Source organism: Panthera pardus, unplaced genomic scaffold, assembly GCF_024362965.1.
Source record: "Panthera pardus isolate Hobbes unplaced genomic scaffold, ASM2436296v1 HiC_scaffold_8, whole genome shotgun sequence".
In the NCBI taxonomy this organism is placed as follows: Eukaryota; Metazoa; Chordata; class Mammalia; order Carnivora; family Felidae; genus Panthera; species Panthera pardus.
This window is the reverse complement of record NW_026527013.1, coordinates 154,872,061-154,888,029: the sequence shown is the minus strand read 5'-3', so window position 1 is coordinate 154,888,029 and position 15,969 is coordinate 154,872,061. Positions and strand designations below refer to the sequence as shown.

Sequence of the window (15,969 nt, the reverse complement as noted above, 5' to 3'; positions counted from 1 at the left end):
CATGGTCAAATGCCAAAGTCAGATGCTTAACTGACTGAGCCACCCGGGCACCCCAGGGACAAATACATTTTTAGTTATAAGTATGTCTCAAGCATTGTATGGGGCATATTTCTACTGTAAACATTTTTGTCATTTACCTGAAATTCAGATTTAACTGGGCATCCTGTGTGTAATCTGGCAACTTTAACCCGGACATCAGGCTGTGAGGAGGGAACACTGGTCCCATAGGCTCTCCGTGTTCCTATTTCACACTTAATGATACGCTGGATTCCACCACAAGGCTGAAATGCTGGCGGCCAGGACCGTCCATCGGAGGCCTGCGAGGGATTCTTGAGGACGCTCAGAACTCTGAAGCACCTTCCAAACTCTGAAATTTCTCCTCCGATTATCCTGCCACCCAGTGTCCTTAGCTGGATGAAGAATTCCTCCCTTCAGAGTTTCTAGACTCTATGTCACAATTCTAGAACACAGTCTCCCCTTCCTATGAGAGCTCCCAGCACTGCAGAGTGCTCACGCTGGACCAGAGTGCTGGTGGGGGGTGGGGGGAGGTACCCCCAGAGAGCAGGGGTTCTGGAGTCAGCAACGGCTGGGTTCAAATCCTCGGTGCACCACTCACTGGCCATGTGATTCTCTGGACTCAGTTTCCACAAACGTAAAACTGAGGTAGTAACTGCCACCTTGCAGGGTGTTCGACAGGACGGGCAGCAAGACATAAATTCAATATAAATTCCCAGGCATACAGTAGTTGCAAATAGTTGCTGAGCAAACAGTGGTTTGCTGTTATTACTAGTTTTACCGATGCCAGCCAGAAAATCTTTCGTTTTCAAAGTTTTATATCTTTAAAGTGAATTAATCTCTAACTACTTTGGCTCTGTAAGTTTCCAATTTGTTTCCTTAAAGCAGAGAGTACCTACATTGAATGAATGCATCTCCCCTAGAGTTTGCCTCTGAACGGTTACATGGATATGTGACGGAGGTAAGTCTTGTACCAGATTTAATGGAACTACATGCAATTTGTTTTTACAATTCTGGTACTCTGAAAAGCATTTCCGGGGAAAAGACAGATCAGTATCCACTGCTGGGATGACAGAAGTTCCCACTTAACGGCAGAGAAAAAGGAAGAGTAAGACTGGTCGTATATTTCTTCCAGTTTCATGATCCATCCAGTTTGCGGTCTGTCTCCTCCAGGAAGCCATCTCTGGTTACGGCATCACTTAATACTATTTAGCTTTCTCTGAATACCTAAGCACATAGGCTGCACCACAAAATGCCAGACAGATTTAGCCATTATTTTAAAGTTCTTTTATTTGAGTTGTTCTGGTCCCTCCATCCAGGTTATAATAAGCTCCTGGAGAACGAATGTCATTCCAAATACCCTTCTGTAGATTCAAAAACACCTTGCACCATACTGAGCCTGATAAATACTTGCTGAAATCATGAATGAAAAATCTGCCACTTGTATCATGTAGAGAAATGGGTCACTAACCTGTAAGTATTTTTCAATTCCATCTGACTCGGGGAATAATAAATATTTGATGATATGATTTGATTTGAACTAAAATAAGCATGGCTCCAGTGGGATAAACTATCAACAAAAGGACAGAAGTTGTTGTTCCTCCACAGAGGCCTAGGAGGACCCAGATTCTTATTCAGAATCATCCCTTCAGAAACAAATTTGAACAAATTAGTTAAGCCTGAGCTAGACAGGCTCTTGTGAGCCCCTAGAAATCTCCAGAAGCTAGAGGTTTAATCAGAATTTAGGGGGAAAAAATCCAAAGGATCATTTCCTAAACTCTTATTCCCACTCCTACCCCAAACCATTTTCCAGTCTGATCATGGCTCTGGAATGAGATCCCAACAGTGCCTGTTTATAGAACAGAAGTTGATTTACATCTGATTCCACGTGATCACATTTCCATTATAGACCATAATGAAATTCACTGGACGACTTACACAACGGAAAGAATACGGACTTGGGAATTGGAAGTGAACCTACTCGTAGCTTGATGATTCTCTTGCCTTGATTTCAGTCGCAAAATCTATAGACATTCCCAAATAACGTAGAGCTCCGTCAGGGGAGCTGGTTTATGTGTGCAGTGTGGTTGTGTCTGAGCTTGGGGACATGCAAAAACACATGAGCATTATTTGCAGAAACGAGAGAGTCTACAGGAGAGGGTTCTCAGAAGGGAAGGAAAATCGGTTTGAGACCTCGATGATCCCTCTACATGCTGTAAACTCAATAGGCTCTCAGAGACTTGGTTGTTGTGTTTTTTCTATCTTGCAAAATGTACTTGAAAGAAGATTCAACCTCTGTAGCAAACATTTAACATCCAGGCCTCTGAGCAAAATTATCTACACGTGTAGAATGAGCAAAGCTCTATCCACAAAAGTCCTTTAGTCTACTCCAGAAGGGGTAGACTGGACTTTCCACGGCACAGATTTTCCCCCCTTTATTGGGCCCACACGCCAGGAAAGCTCCTTGCCCTTGACCACTAGACAGGATGCTTTTCTGCTTTCCTTCTACTGCTCTGGTCTCCCTTCTCAGTGCCCTTTGCTGACTCCCTCCTCCCCCTGAGTGCAAGCTCTGTGCCCTTCACATGGCTCTGCCCTCGCTCTTCCCCTCTATTTAGGAAACAAATCCTATTTTAGGACTTCACCATCACTTCTACTCTGTAAGTCTCAAATCTGTATTCCTTGCTGGGTTTTTCATCTGCGCTCCAGTTCAGGTGCCCGTGAGGATCTCCACCTAGACAGATCATCGTCACAAACCAGAGGCCCCCAACAGAAACCACAATCACCATTCTCGATACTCCAATAGCCTATGTTCAGTCACCGAAACACAATAAGCCTAAAGCCATTCATTTGTTCATTCAACAATGACTTACATGTGTCTCTTATTTCCTAGATCCTCCTATTAACCACAACCTAAACTTCAACTCAACTTATTCCTACTCAAAACACTACCTTCTGGGACACCTGGCTGGCTCAGTCAGTGCAGCATGCAACTCCTGATCTCAAGAGTTGTGAGATCGAGCCCCAGGCTGGGCATAGAGATTACTTTCAAAATAAAACCCTTAAAAACAAACAAACAAATGAAAATGAAAAAACAAACTACCTTCCTTCCTTTCTCTCCACATGCCTCATGAGAATTATCTCCAGACTCCACTGAGTCCTAAATCACCTCCCTTCTTTGGATGTCTGAAGCATTTATTGATTATATTACCATGTGGGCACTTAATACAACAATGCCTTGGACTCTTAACTGTTTCACGCAAATAGTTTATACATCTCCAAGTATGTTAGAAGCTTCTGGATGACAGGAACTGTGTTTATGGATTTTTTTTTTTTTTTAAGTATCTCCCTATCCTGGCACATAAGTGAATAAGTGACCTCTATAAAGTGTGTATTTCAGGGCCTGGCACAAAATACAAGCCTGAAAACGTAAGCTTAAAAATAAGTAGATACTCAATAAACACTTGGCAAACTGACTAAGAACGAACTGTGTGAAACGCTCCCAAGACATCAGTGTGCCAGGCCCTAATTGGTATTTACTGGCGGGTACATTTTTGAGTCTTGACAAGCCATGCAAAAACAACTCACACAGACTTGAATTATTTGGGGAGTGAAAACGGAACATGGGAATACGTTAGCTACGATTTCCTTCCTTCTTCCCATCACTTCTAATAATGTAAATGTTTGGTTTAACATCACATCTGTAAGTGGGTACCTAGCTGGCACCGGGGATGAAAGCACCCCCCTAGCTGGCCGGGGCTGACTGGGTGGCTCGGTTGGTTGAGCATCTGAGTCTTGATTTCGGCTCAGGTCATGATCTCACGGTTTGTAAGATCGAGCCCCTCAGCGGGGCCGGAGCCGTGAACACGGGGCCTGCTGAGAATTCTCTCTCTCTCTCTCTCTACCCCCCACCTTGCACCTCCCCCGCTTGCACATGTGCATGCTCTCTCTCTCGCTCTCTCAAAATAAACTTTAAAAAGAAAGTCAGAAAAGTGCATGTGGACTCATGGGCCATCATGGAGGAGGAACCACAGGGAGAGCAGCCGAATTTGACAATGAGGAAGTAAGCTGACGCCCAGGGAGACAGTGACTTGTCCAAGGTCACACATCAACTGGCCCAAGTTAACCTTGAGGGACCTACCTCACTTCCTCCCACCCTCCAGCCCAGCTGACCTCCCCTCGGCCTCTGAATGTCTCCCATCCATGCAAGCGTGCTTTGTTGTTTCTTCCATGGCAACCTTAACCTCACAAAGCAGAGCTGACCTCCTCCAGCCCTTGCAAGGACAGAAGGGCTGAGAGATTTCTATATTGTCGGGTTTTTTTAATCTCAAACAGAAGTTAATTGTCGGGTTCAGACCAAAAAGAGCCAGTGACACCTCACCCCCAGCAGCCCTCTCAGCAAAACCCAACACAGCCAGGAGTGCCTGGCTGACCTCAGACGGATTTAGAAGCAGGGTTATTTTTTCCCCTTTGTTAGTCAGTGACACCCCCCTCCCCTGCCAAGAAAAGGAAATCAATCAAGGGTCACAGGGATTTGCTTGTTTCAGTTTTCTTAGATTTTATGGTAGAGTGAGTGAAAAATCTAAGCTGTCTCCCATTTTTTCATTACCAGAAATTCAAAAATATTCAATATAAAAAAGAATTTTTAAAAAATAGGTGGGGCACAGAGGATTTTTAGGGCAGTGTAACTACTCTATACAACAGCATAATGATGGATAGTGTCATTAGACATTTGCCCAAACCCACAGAATGTACAACACCAAGAGTGAACCCTAAGGTCAACTGCGGACTCTGGGTAATTATGGGTCCGTGTAGGTTCATGGAGGGTAACAAATGTGCCACTCTGGGGCAGGTGTCCCTAAGGGGGGGGACGCTATGCACATATGGGGGTAGGGCATATGTGGGAAATCCCTGGACCTTCCATGCAATTTTGCTGGGAACCTAAAACTGCTCTAAAAAATAAAATCGATTAAAAAAAAATACAGACTCTGTGACAAAGAAAGTCAGATATGAAAGGAGAACAGGAGGAAGCAAAAAAGCTGGATAAGGGGGAGATGGAAAGCAGTATCTGACAGGCAGGAAATAAAATCCAATGCCCCTGAAGGGTAGAGAAGCAGCAATTCTGATCCCAGAGAGAGAGAGACTCGGGAAGGTAGCTCATGAAAACACAGACACACACACACACACACACACACACACACACACGCTGAAAACAAACACACAGGGGTGCCTGGGTGGCTCAGTCGGTTAGGTGTCCGACTTCAGTTCAGGTCATGGTCTCACAGTTCATGAATTCAAGCTCCACGTCGGGCTCTGTACTGACAGCTCAGAGCCTGGAGCCTGCTTTGGATTCTGTTGTCTCCCTCTCGCTCTGCCCCTCCCCTGCTCTCTCGCTCTCTCTTTCTCTCTCTCAAAACTAAGTAAACATAAGAAAGAAAGAAAGAAAGAAAGAAAGAAAGAAAGAAAGAAAGAAAGAAAGAAAGAAAGAAAGAAAGAAAGAGAAAGAAAGAAAGAAAGAAAAAGAAAGAACACAAATTTGACAATAGCCACTCAGACACATTGCAGTCATCACCACAGAGTCCTATTTCTATCATGTTCTTTTCAATTCAACCATACCTTATGATATTCTAAAGCAGCCACTGAGCATTTCAACCATGGCTGCTAGGACTGAGACAGTGTATTTTTTATTTGACATAATTTCAGTTAAACTTAAGTCTGTATCTAAAAATGAAAGCGACGTAAGTGGTTCTCCACTAAACACAACTTTACTCAGTAGGACTACTTTTCACTTTGCTTCAAGGTCAAATCGATTCATTCTTTGCTGATAAACTAGTTTTATTAATATGGATGTGAATATTTTTTTAAAAACTGATTTGGGGAGGGAGGTACTTATTTTAGTTATTAAAAAACTTTTAAGTAGGTTTGGAACAACTTGAATATATAAATCTACATTTTCCACTGTAAATTTTATGAACTGCAGATATAAATCAAGTATTTCTGATGAAAATTTAGCACCCAAATTCAGAGGTGTTCTAAGTATAAAATACCCACCAAATTTTGAAGACTTAATTTTTAAAAATGTAAAGTAACTCATTATTGTTTACACTGATCAGCTATTGAAATAAGAGTATTTGGAGTAGATAGGGTTAAATGATATCCATCATTAAATTTAATATCACCTGTTTCTTTCCATTTTTTTTTTTTATTAATTTTTTTTTTTAACGTTTATTTATTTTTGAGACAGAGAGAGACAGAGCATGAACGGGGGAGGAGCAGAGAGAGAGGGAGACACAGCATCGGAAGCAGGCTCCAGGCTCTGGGCCATCATCCCAGAGCCCGACGCGGGGCTCGAACTCACGGACCGTGAGATCGTGACCTGAGCTGAAGTCGGACGCTTAACCGACTGAGCCACCCAGGCGCCCCTCTTTCCACTTTTTTTAATGTGGCTACCAGAAAATTTTAAATTAGGTATGTGGCTCATATCACATTTCTTTTGGACATCACTATTCTTTTGTTTTTTTATTATTATTTTTTTAACGTTTATTTATTTTTTGAGAGACAGAGAGAGAGCGTGAGCAAAGGAGGAGCAGAGAGAGAGGGAGACACAGAATCTGAAGGAGGCTCCAGGCTCTGAGCTGTCAGCACGGAGCCCGACACAGGGCTTGAACCCACGAACTGTGGGATCATGACCCAAACCAAAGTCGGACACTTAACCAGCTGAGCCACCCAGGCACCCCTTGCCCAAAAATATTCTTAGAAGTAAAATTACAAAAAATCTTGTCCTCATTTACAACAGAGAAAATCATTGACTTTCTACTTTGGGAAAGTACTTTTGGGAAAGAGAGAACAGTATGTTCGGCTTTTGAGGCCTAATATCCCAGTTATCTTGGGACTTGAAAGTATTTATGCTAATATTAAGTTCAGGTTGTCGCTACTTTGTTGTTCTTGTTTTTCAGTTAATTATAAACTATATGACTCTGGAAACTTGCCCCAAAGTCCAGGTGACCCCGAGCTGAAAACTGACCATGTAGATTTAGAAGCTAAATCAGTAAACACTATAGCAAAAACTTAGAGGCTTCTAGAAGGAAGGTGCCTACCCTGAATAGCTGCCTTAGTATGGCACACCCGAAAAAGATCCAATCCTGTGCTTTGGACATACTTTTGAATAATAACGGTAACGAATTTGAATTATTGGCTTCCTAATTCCCCTCAAAATTTTTTTCACTTTTGGGGCACCTGGGTGGCTCAGTTGGTTAAGCGTCTGGCTCCTGATTTCAGCTTATGATTCATGAGATGCAGCCCTGCATCGGACTCTGTGCTGACAGCACGGAGACTGCTGGGGATTCTCTCTCCCTCTCTGCCCTTTCCCTGCTCACACACATGCTTGCTTGCTCGCTTGCTCTCTCAATCTCTCTCTCTCAAAATAAAGAAACATTAAAAATATTTTTTTGCCATTTTTTTCATTGCAGAGGGAGGAGGGTAATGGAATTCATAGCAGAAATTGCATTCTAAAGCTGCCAATACAAATAGTAGCCACGAACGACACGTCCTACCGAGCACTGTAAATCTGGCTCGTCCAAATGCAGGCTCTAAAACTTACACTGGATTTCAAAGACCTAGTACCAGAAAATTAAAACCAGCTTATTAAAATTGTTTTATACTGATTATATGCTGAAGCAAAATTCTGACTATATTAGGTTTAGAAAAACTCTTATCATTAAGGTTAATTTCTTCTGGTTCTTTTGGGGAAAAAAATGGCAAAATTTAAACCTGTGGCTCACATTTGTGGCTCACGTTATAGTTCTATTGGGACAGTGCTGTTCTCAAGTGACCAACGTCAGCTCCCTAAAAGCAGAAGGGAAATGGCCCACATTCACTCCTACAGCAGGTGAGGAGGTCATTGGTGTTCTGGAGCGGGACTCCCAAGTCCTGTGGATGAGCCTTCCCCCCCTGCATCCTGGGCTCCCCCTGATGTAGAGGCTAGAACCATAAAGAAAGCCATTCTGGGGGCGCCTGGGTGGCTCAGTCGGTTAAACATCCGACTTCAGCTCAGGTCACGATCTCACAGTCCGTGAGTTCGAGCCCCGCGTCAGGCTCTGGGCTGATGGCTCGGAGCCTGGAGCCTGCTTCCGATTCTGTGTCTCCCTCTCTCTCTGCCCCTCCCCCATTCATGCTCTGTCTCTCTCTGTCCCAAAAATAAATAAACGTTAAAAAAAAAAAAAAAAAAAAGAAAGCCATTCTGTTGTTGGAAACCACCAACACACCCCTAGTGGTGAAGACCTTTCAGAATGTAGGTGTTCAGAGGCTCTCACCGCCCCCTGCAGTGAATGCTGCGGGACTCCAGCAAGATCCCCTTACAGCACAGAGGCACCACGTGGTCACCTGGCTGCCCTGGTGACGCCAGTTCCTAGGGAGAAGTGCCTTTGACCAATGGGAGCCACCTCATCCAAGGTAGACCCTTTCCAAACAGTCCCTTGCACCCAATGACAGGGCCATGTGGAGGCACAAAGGCCTAGACCCTTGCCTCAATTTGGGACACTCTGAAAGGCTACCTTAGACCCATAGTTCCCTGTGCCATTGACAAAGGCCTCTGTTGCAACTCCATTAGCATCTAGCTGTTCCTCCTGCCCAATCCTGCTTCCCACCCTCCCTCACACCGCACCTCCCAAAAAATTCCCTATGTACAAACTTCCGTCCCAAAGTTAGTGTTCCCCCAAAATTCATATGCTGGAACCCTAATCTGCAACGTGATGGTATTTGGAGAAGGGGACTTTGGGAGATAATTATGTCATGAGAGTGGAGCCTCATGATGGGATTAGCACTCTTCGAAGACAGGAGAGATCCTTTCCTCTCTCTGCCCTCTGCCATATGGGGGCACAGCGAGAAGATGGCCATCCTCAAACCAGGAACTGGGCCCTCACCGGACCAGATCTGCAGACAACTTAATCTTGAACTTCCAGCCTCCGAAACTGTGAGAAAATAAACATGTGTGGTCGAAGCCACACAGTCTATGGTATTTTTGTTACAGCGGCCTGAACTAAGAGAGTCTACTCCCCAGTAGGCCCACCTAGAACATCCCCAGAAGTGAAGAAAACATTACGGAGAAAGTATACCGCGTGCAGACGCGTGCACACCCAAATGCACGTCTAGGAATAAAGTCAGGATATTTGGGTCAGCCGCATACAAAAAAGCCGAGCTGCTACCAGCTCCCACAGGCTCTCTCAGTTGTGCTGATTATTGTTAAACATCCATCAGTCTCTGCTTTGTCATGCACAGAAAAGAAATCCTGACACCCAAGGGCTAACCTACACCCGTACGACTGGTCATCTCACCTAGTTAGAGCCCTGTGCTAATAAGTCCAGAGATAGAGGCTTCAGCTATCCCAAAAGGGCCAATTAATTTCATAGTGTTCTTGACCACAAACCGCACCCCCCTCACCACACAGACTCCGAGCAGCACGCACAACTGTGGGTCTCCGAGTGGGTGCGTGGGAACAAGGGCCTCAACCGACACACGCGGTGACCAGGTCAGGTAACTCACACAGGTGCAAGCAGGCAGCGGCTGCCCAGCCACCTTTCTCTGCAACCTGCCTGGGTTCACATAGTGCTTCCATCATGAAGAGGAGGCGTTTTTCTCCCAGAGGTGGCTCTCGTGGATTCCTGGCCTCTGCTTGTTTTCCCTTTCTCTGGAACGTCAGCTCCCTCCCTGGTCCACAATGGCCCAGACACTTCGGTCCACAATGGCCCGGACACCTCCGTTCAGCGGCACAGGTGTTTTTCCCACACTTACACGCATGCTTTCGCCTTCCCTCTCACCTTCCCCTTTGATCTCCTGCACCTCATACTGTAGCTTCTCAAACTCGGGAGGTGTTGTGTCAGAGACGCTGAGGAACCTTTCCATGCTCTCTCCCTCTCAATATGAACCCTTCCTGAGATCCTGAGATCAGAGCTCCTTCCATCCTGTTCTTCCCCACACTCCTGGGGACTTCTGGGTGGGGATGTTTGCTTGGCTTGCATCCCAGAGAACATTTGGAAGCCGGAATCAGAGAGCCTCGCTGCAGCTCCAATCAGCTTCTCTCGTGCTCAGCCAGTTCAACTCTTGCCGGTGATTGAACAGAGAAAAATCTCTCTTGTGTTCTTCTGTTTGCTCTCATTAGAAAACCAAACAGAAGGCAAGCTTAGGGAACATCACACACCTAGGACCTGGAAGGCTGAGCTAGATCCAGGACGGCCTGAAGCAGCAGAAAAACAATGTGTGCGTAGGGGAGAATGGAAGCTTCCAAGGGCAACGACCACACCCATCCTGCTCAGAGTGGCTCTCCAGACTTTGAAAGCCACCCAACAATTTCTTAACGCTCAGTAAAGAAGTGTAAAGAGAAGGAGGACCTTCTCCATCATGGGCCCCGAGGAAGTGTGAGGAAGTGTGGGGACTGAAATACATAGACAACCGACTTGGCATTAACCTCAGGGGGTTTAGAGGGTTTTTTGAGTTTTGGTTTTGCTAACCATTTTTTTTTTTTTTTTAATCCTTGGCTAGCCTGTGCATCACAAACACACTTTGAGTACTTCTTAAATTTTTTTAAATCTTTATTTATTTTTGAGAGAGAGAGAGAATGAGAATGAGCAGGGGAGGGGCAGAGAGAGAGGGAGACACAGAATCCGAGGCAGACTCCAGGCTCCAAGCTGGTAACACAGAGCCCGACACGGGGCTCAAACCCACAAACCGCAAGATCATGACCTGAGCCAAAATCAGACACTCAACCAACTGAGCCACCCAGACGCCCCACACACTTTGAGCATTTTATCCTCAACATCCTTAACTTTCTCTGGGCCTCCTCATTACTAAAATGATAAAGTTTGATTAGATGAGCTCAGATGTCACCACTATCTATAAAACTCCACGATGAGATTAATAAGTTAAAAATGAATGCTTTTACTGATGGTTATAAATTCCATTCTGTCTACATATGGGCTGAGAGTACATCGCATAATTTACATCTGACTGTACTTTACTGGAAACTAAAGTTCAAAAGGGAATAAGAACCATGAGTAGCTTTTTCTAGTCTACTGTGGACGCTGCCACGCGGGCACAGAAACCATCCTTCAAGCCAGCATTCTACGCCAACCAAGAAACCGTTATTAACATATTTCTGACCACAATAAATCAGAAAGCTTTAGCCAAGGATTCTGCATTTGGTAGAAGTTATTCCCAGCTTCATGAGAAATCAACCACAGATGAAGACGTGCAACTAGAAATCCATTTGGCACAGAAACACTCCAGGACAGTCTAACCAGCATTATTGTAATAATTAATATTAATACATAATTAATGTAAATATTAAAATGAAAATTGGTAAGCCTTCTTTTATACAGTCTTGGAATGGGGTGGCATGTGTTCAGGGAGTGCCAACTCATTTGAATATTTGCCTAATTAGGAAGGTAAATCTGTTGCTCCTGCTGCCAGAAATCACACCGTGCATTTCAAAGCCAAATATAAATGCCTTTTGCATCACCCACTGTTCTGGATTATTCACCTCCCACGTCTGTCCCTCCAGTAGCAGAGACAAAGCAGAACTGACCACACGGTCTCTTCTCGGTCTGTCCTCTGCTCTCTCACCGGGGCTCGGCTCTGCCATACAGAACCGAGTGCAGATGGCACACATATTTTGAGGGCAGAGGGTAGGAGATGACACGAAGAACAAAAGGGTTTTATTAGCTCAAGTGTGGGGAAATATAATGGTCATGCAAACCGCTGGACCAGGTTTTGTATCTCGAGGATGTGGTCCTAAGTGATCCTGATGGAAATGTCTCAAGGCTACACTGGACAAAGAAAGCCCTGATGTTCCTGAGTTTTACCCCTCCTTCCTCTCTCCTCCCATCATAAAGCCTTGTGCATTCTCCGTTCTAGCCACATGGGACTCCCCACCGCCGCCCAGACATCTCACCAGCCTCCATGTCTCCAAGACTTTCCTCAAGCTGCTGCATGGGTCTAGAAAGTCTTTGTTTCCTATATCTGCCTGGGAAGTTCTAGACATTCCCCTCAAGGTCCTATTTGAATACTACCCCCACCTCCAAAACTCACCAGATCATCCCAACTTTATCCTGTGTGCCCTTTACTGAAGTAATTTATGTACGAATATACACACAGCATAAACTGTAACAGAGGACCGAGGCAGCATCTTATTCATATTTCAACCCCCACAATGCACGTTGCAGGCTTCATACAGAACTATGGGTCCACAAGAGGCAGGCTGCAGAAAGGGTTACTGCCCCTTGCTGCCATCTAGACCAGACATTTCTTAGGACCAGTGCTCCTCGGGAGACAAACACCCTATGCCCTGGGCGGGGGCGGGGGGGACTGTTCCATCATTAGGTAGCACATAGGAATAATCTTCAGAGCTTGTTAAAATGCCAACTCCTAGACTCTGCTTATGATTTTGATTCAGTAGTTTGAACCGGCAAGGCAAGAATTTAGTGTGTTTTGGGGTTTTTTTGCAAGCCCACTCAGATGGGTCTGGTACTGGTGGCCCTGGGATCACAATTTGGAAATTCTGCCCTGGGGAATACTTCAGGTGGGAGACAAAGATGCACACGAAGCGAACTAAGACTCAAAGAAGTTGAACTAAGCTCTGCCAATTTGTCACAAAGGAGAAGTACTTTTCGGTGGAGAACTCACAGGGATACGTGTAACTCCCAACATCCTTTTGACCAGCAAAAGGTATTAAGTCAAAGTGTTCTGGGCTTGCCAAACACTGAGCTCCCTAGAAGTATCTGTGTGGCAAGAGGCTAAGACCCTTCCCTGACAGAACACATACCCAGGGGGACACGGGAATCCCAAAACCCACAAGTCAAACTTCCAACGTCTGTCTGTGCTGAGACACAGAGGAACCCCCGAGAAGGACCAGCCTGAAACGGAGCAAAAGCTATAGTGGACCATCACCTGGAGAAAGGTTTCCAGGGTTAATATGGAAAACAGGAAAACTTCTTCCTCAGAACGGAGTCTGCCCAGCTGAGAGCAATGTCAAATCTACCCGCCACAGTTCTGAGCCAACACCATCATGCTTTAGGCCAACGCTGCCCCCAACAATTTCACTCTCATGCTTTTCAACTTTTTAATTTTTTTTTAAGTTTTATTAATTTACTTTGAAAGAGAGCATGAGCACAGGAGGGGCAGAGAGAAGGAGAGAGAGAGAGAATGCCTCCGTGCTGTTGGCACAGAGCTTGATGCGACGCTTCAACTCACGAACCGTGATATCACGATCTGAGCAGAAATCAAGAGTCAGACACTTAACCAAATGAGCCACCCAGGTGCCCCTCAACTTTTTTTAATATGATTTATTTTTGAGGGGGGGTGGGGAGAGGGAGGGAGGGAGGGAGGGAGAGAGAGAGAGAGAGAGAGAGAGAGAGAGAGAGAGAGAATCCCAAGCAGGTTCTGAGCTGACAGCACAAACTGTGAGATCATGACCTGAGCCCAAACCAAGAGTCGGACGCTCAACCCACAGATCCACCCAGGTGCACCTCAACTTCTTTTAATTAATTAAATGCTCTTCATGCCTACTGTCTGCCAGACATCACACTAAATACTGGGATTAAAACATGAGTAAGACGTGATCCTTGCCCCAGAGTAGAGGCACTGCAGTAAACAACCGTAATGGAAAGTAAAAAGCGTGCTGAGAGCAATACATGCAGGAGGGTCACCCAACCCTGGACAGAGAGGAAGGCTGAGACCTCATCTCAGAATCGACGGACTCCTCGAGGATTACCGCATGCGAATCAACACTCTCTCCCTCCCTCTGCTCCAAGTTACCGAAGAACTCTCCAACCCAGGGAACGGACATCCTCTATTTCCCCCTGGTTCTAAGGGAGGGCAGCTTACGGCTGTACCCAGATGAACTCCCCAAATTTTCTCAACTAGGCCATGAAGTTCCCATGACCAGCTTCCTGCTTCCCAGGGTTTGGTGGATCCCCAAGGGCCTTGGAGAAAGAGGTTCAGGGCCCCTGCTGGGCCTACCCACTGTGAAAGGCAGACAGCTGGAGATCCATGACCACCACAGGGCTGGGGAAAGCTTCCCAGAAGGAGAAGGAGGAAGTGAAGTTATAAAAGGACCAAGTCGGGAAGTTGGTCCCCTAAGTTTACACGAGTTAACTGGTGCTATGTTCCCACTCCTCCTTTTATTTTCACTAAGAATTAAGTTGAATGGAAAAGCAATGCTCACTAGAGCGTGTGGTCAGTGACCTGAAGCACCACTAGCCACCTGATGGTGGGAGACCAGCCGCTGTGTGCCTCCCACCCAATATATAGGGACTGAAAGGGCTCTTCCTGCCTCCTAGGAGCAGGCCTGGCTTCTGTCTCCAGAGGGGGAAGCTGCAGAAGAGGGAGGTACCAGGTCTCGTACCAAAAAAAAAAAAAAAAAAAGAAAAAAGGGAAGAAAGAAATGGCTGGTACTGGGTACAGAATTATTTCACTAAGCAAGTGTTTATTTATATGACACATCAGCAATTTGTTACATTCTGAGTAACTGCAATCACTGATTACATTAACGGATCACCTCTAGAAAAGAAATCTAATTATACTTTTGTACAAATTGCAAAATGTAGATAAATGTCAAACTTTCTTCGCAGCCCTTTTGTTCTCTTCTTGAGCTCAGAGTTAGAGCTGTGGGTCAGGCTGGCCAAATCGCTGCAAAGCAGCCACACACTTGAACGGGTGCTGTCCATTCATTCAACAAATACGCACTAAGCGCCTTGCCTTCTCTGCGTACCAGCTCCGCTCCAGGCGCTGGAGATACCAGATGTGAACAAAACAAGGTTTCATTCCTCTTGGCATTTCCCCAAGTATCAACCGACTCCAAGAGCCATAAAATGCCAATGTTACCGAACCCATTTAAGCTACTGGACTTCATTTTCTGAGCACCCATTAGGGCTTTGTGCATCCAATCCAGAAGCTGTCAACCTCTTTAGCCCAGAGAAAGAAACACTAAAAGAGGAAGCAAAGGATTAAATCGGGGGTAGAGGGGGAGGGAGTGGCAGGTTGAAGGGGGTGGGGAGGGACCAGAAAAGGAGCCCTTGGCCAAGTGGCACACATACTGAAGGGATTAATTTGGACGGGAAAGAAGAAGAAAATAGGAAAGTAAAGACAAAGAAAATGAAGACAGAACTTGAAAAATGAGAAGCACAAATGGCTAATAACCATTCAACCCTTCTCATGATTGCAGAAATGAAATTTTCAAAAATGAGTGACTGTTTCTCATCAAATTAGAATATACTTGAATAAATAAAGAATTCTCAATCTAGGTAAACTCAGGTTAAGACCAAACCAGCTGGAATTTTCTGGAAAGCAATTTGGCATTACATATCAAGACCCTAAAAAAAAAAAAATACAGGCGTCTCTGGAGCCAATGATCCCTGTTTTGGTTTATCCTAAACAAATGATCAAAACTATTGTCAAAGATTTATGCACAAGGATGATCATTACAGTATTATCCTAACAGCCCCAGACCAGCAAAACATAAACATTTAACCATACAGGAAAGGTTAAGTAAATTACGCGTACTCATATGGTAGACTGTTATGCCATTACAATTGAGCTTATAGCAAGTTTTGGTGACAAAAGGAAATGCTTATAACTATAAACCAAACTCAGGATACAAAATTATACACAAACTATTATTTACATCATGGAAAGAAATGCTAAAGGATATTTGCACGACAGGCAATTCGTTGCTTGGTGGTGGAATTTTAGATGAGGTTTTCCTGCTCTCCTACACTTTTCTGTCAGATTTTTCTATTATATTTTATTTTGATCATCAGGAGAAATCAAATAAGTCGATGATAAAAAGAGATAAAATGGAAGGAGGGGAAACATTCATGTCATGAGGAAGAAAAAGGGACTGGGCCGGTGGTTACAGGGCAGGATTACGACAGAGATTTAAAGGATTCAGATGATGGGCAAATGCTT

The 15,969-nt window shown here is 44.9% G+C and overlaps 1 protein-coding gene and 1 long non-coding RNA gene across 3 annotated transcripts in view; one reads left to right on the top strand and one right to left on the bottom strand.

Annotated features, from left to right (window-relative positions):
- TMEM178B (transmembrane protein 178B) overlaps window positions 1–15,969 on the bottom strand; it is a 358,780-nt gene that overhangs the window by 209,954 nt on the left and 132,857 nt on the right. The window lies entirely within an intron of this gene.
- On the top strand, window positions 477–3,242 carry LOC109269120 (uncharacterized). The gene is made up of 3 exons (XR_002080962.2): window positions 477–976; window positions 1,335–1,488; window positions 2,906–3,242. It is a non-coding gene; the product is annotated as an uncharacterized LOC109269120 (long non-coding RNA).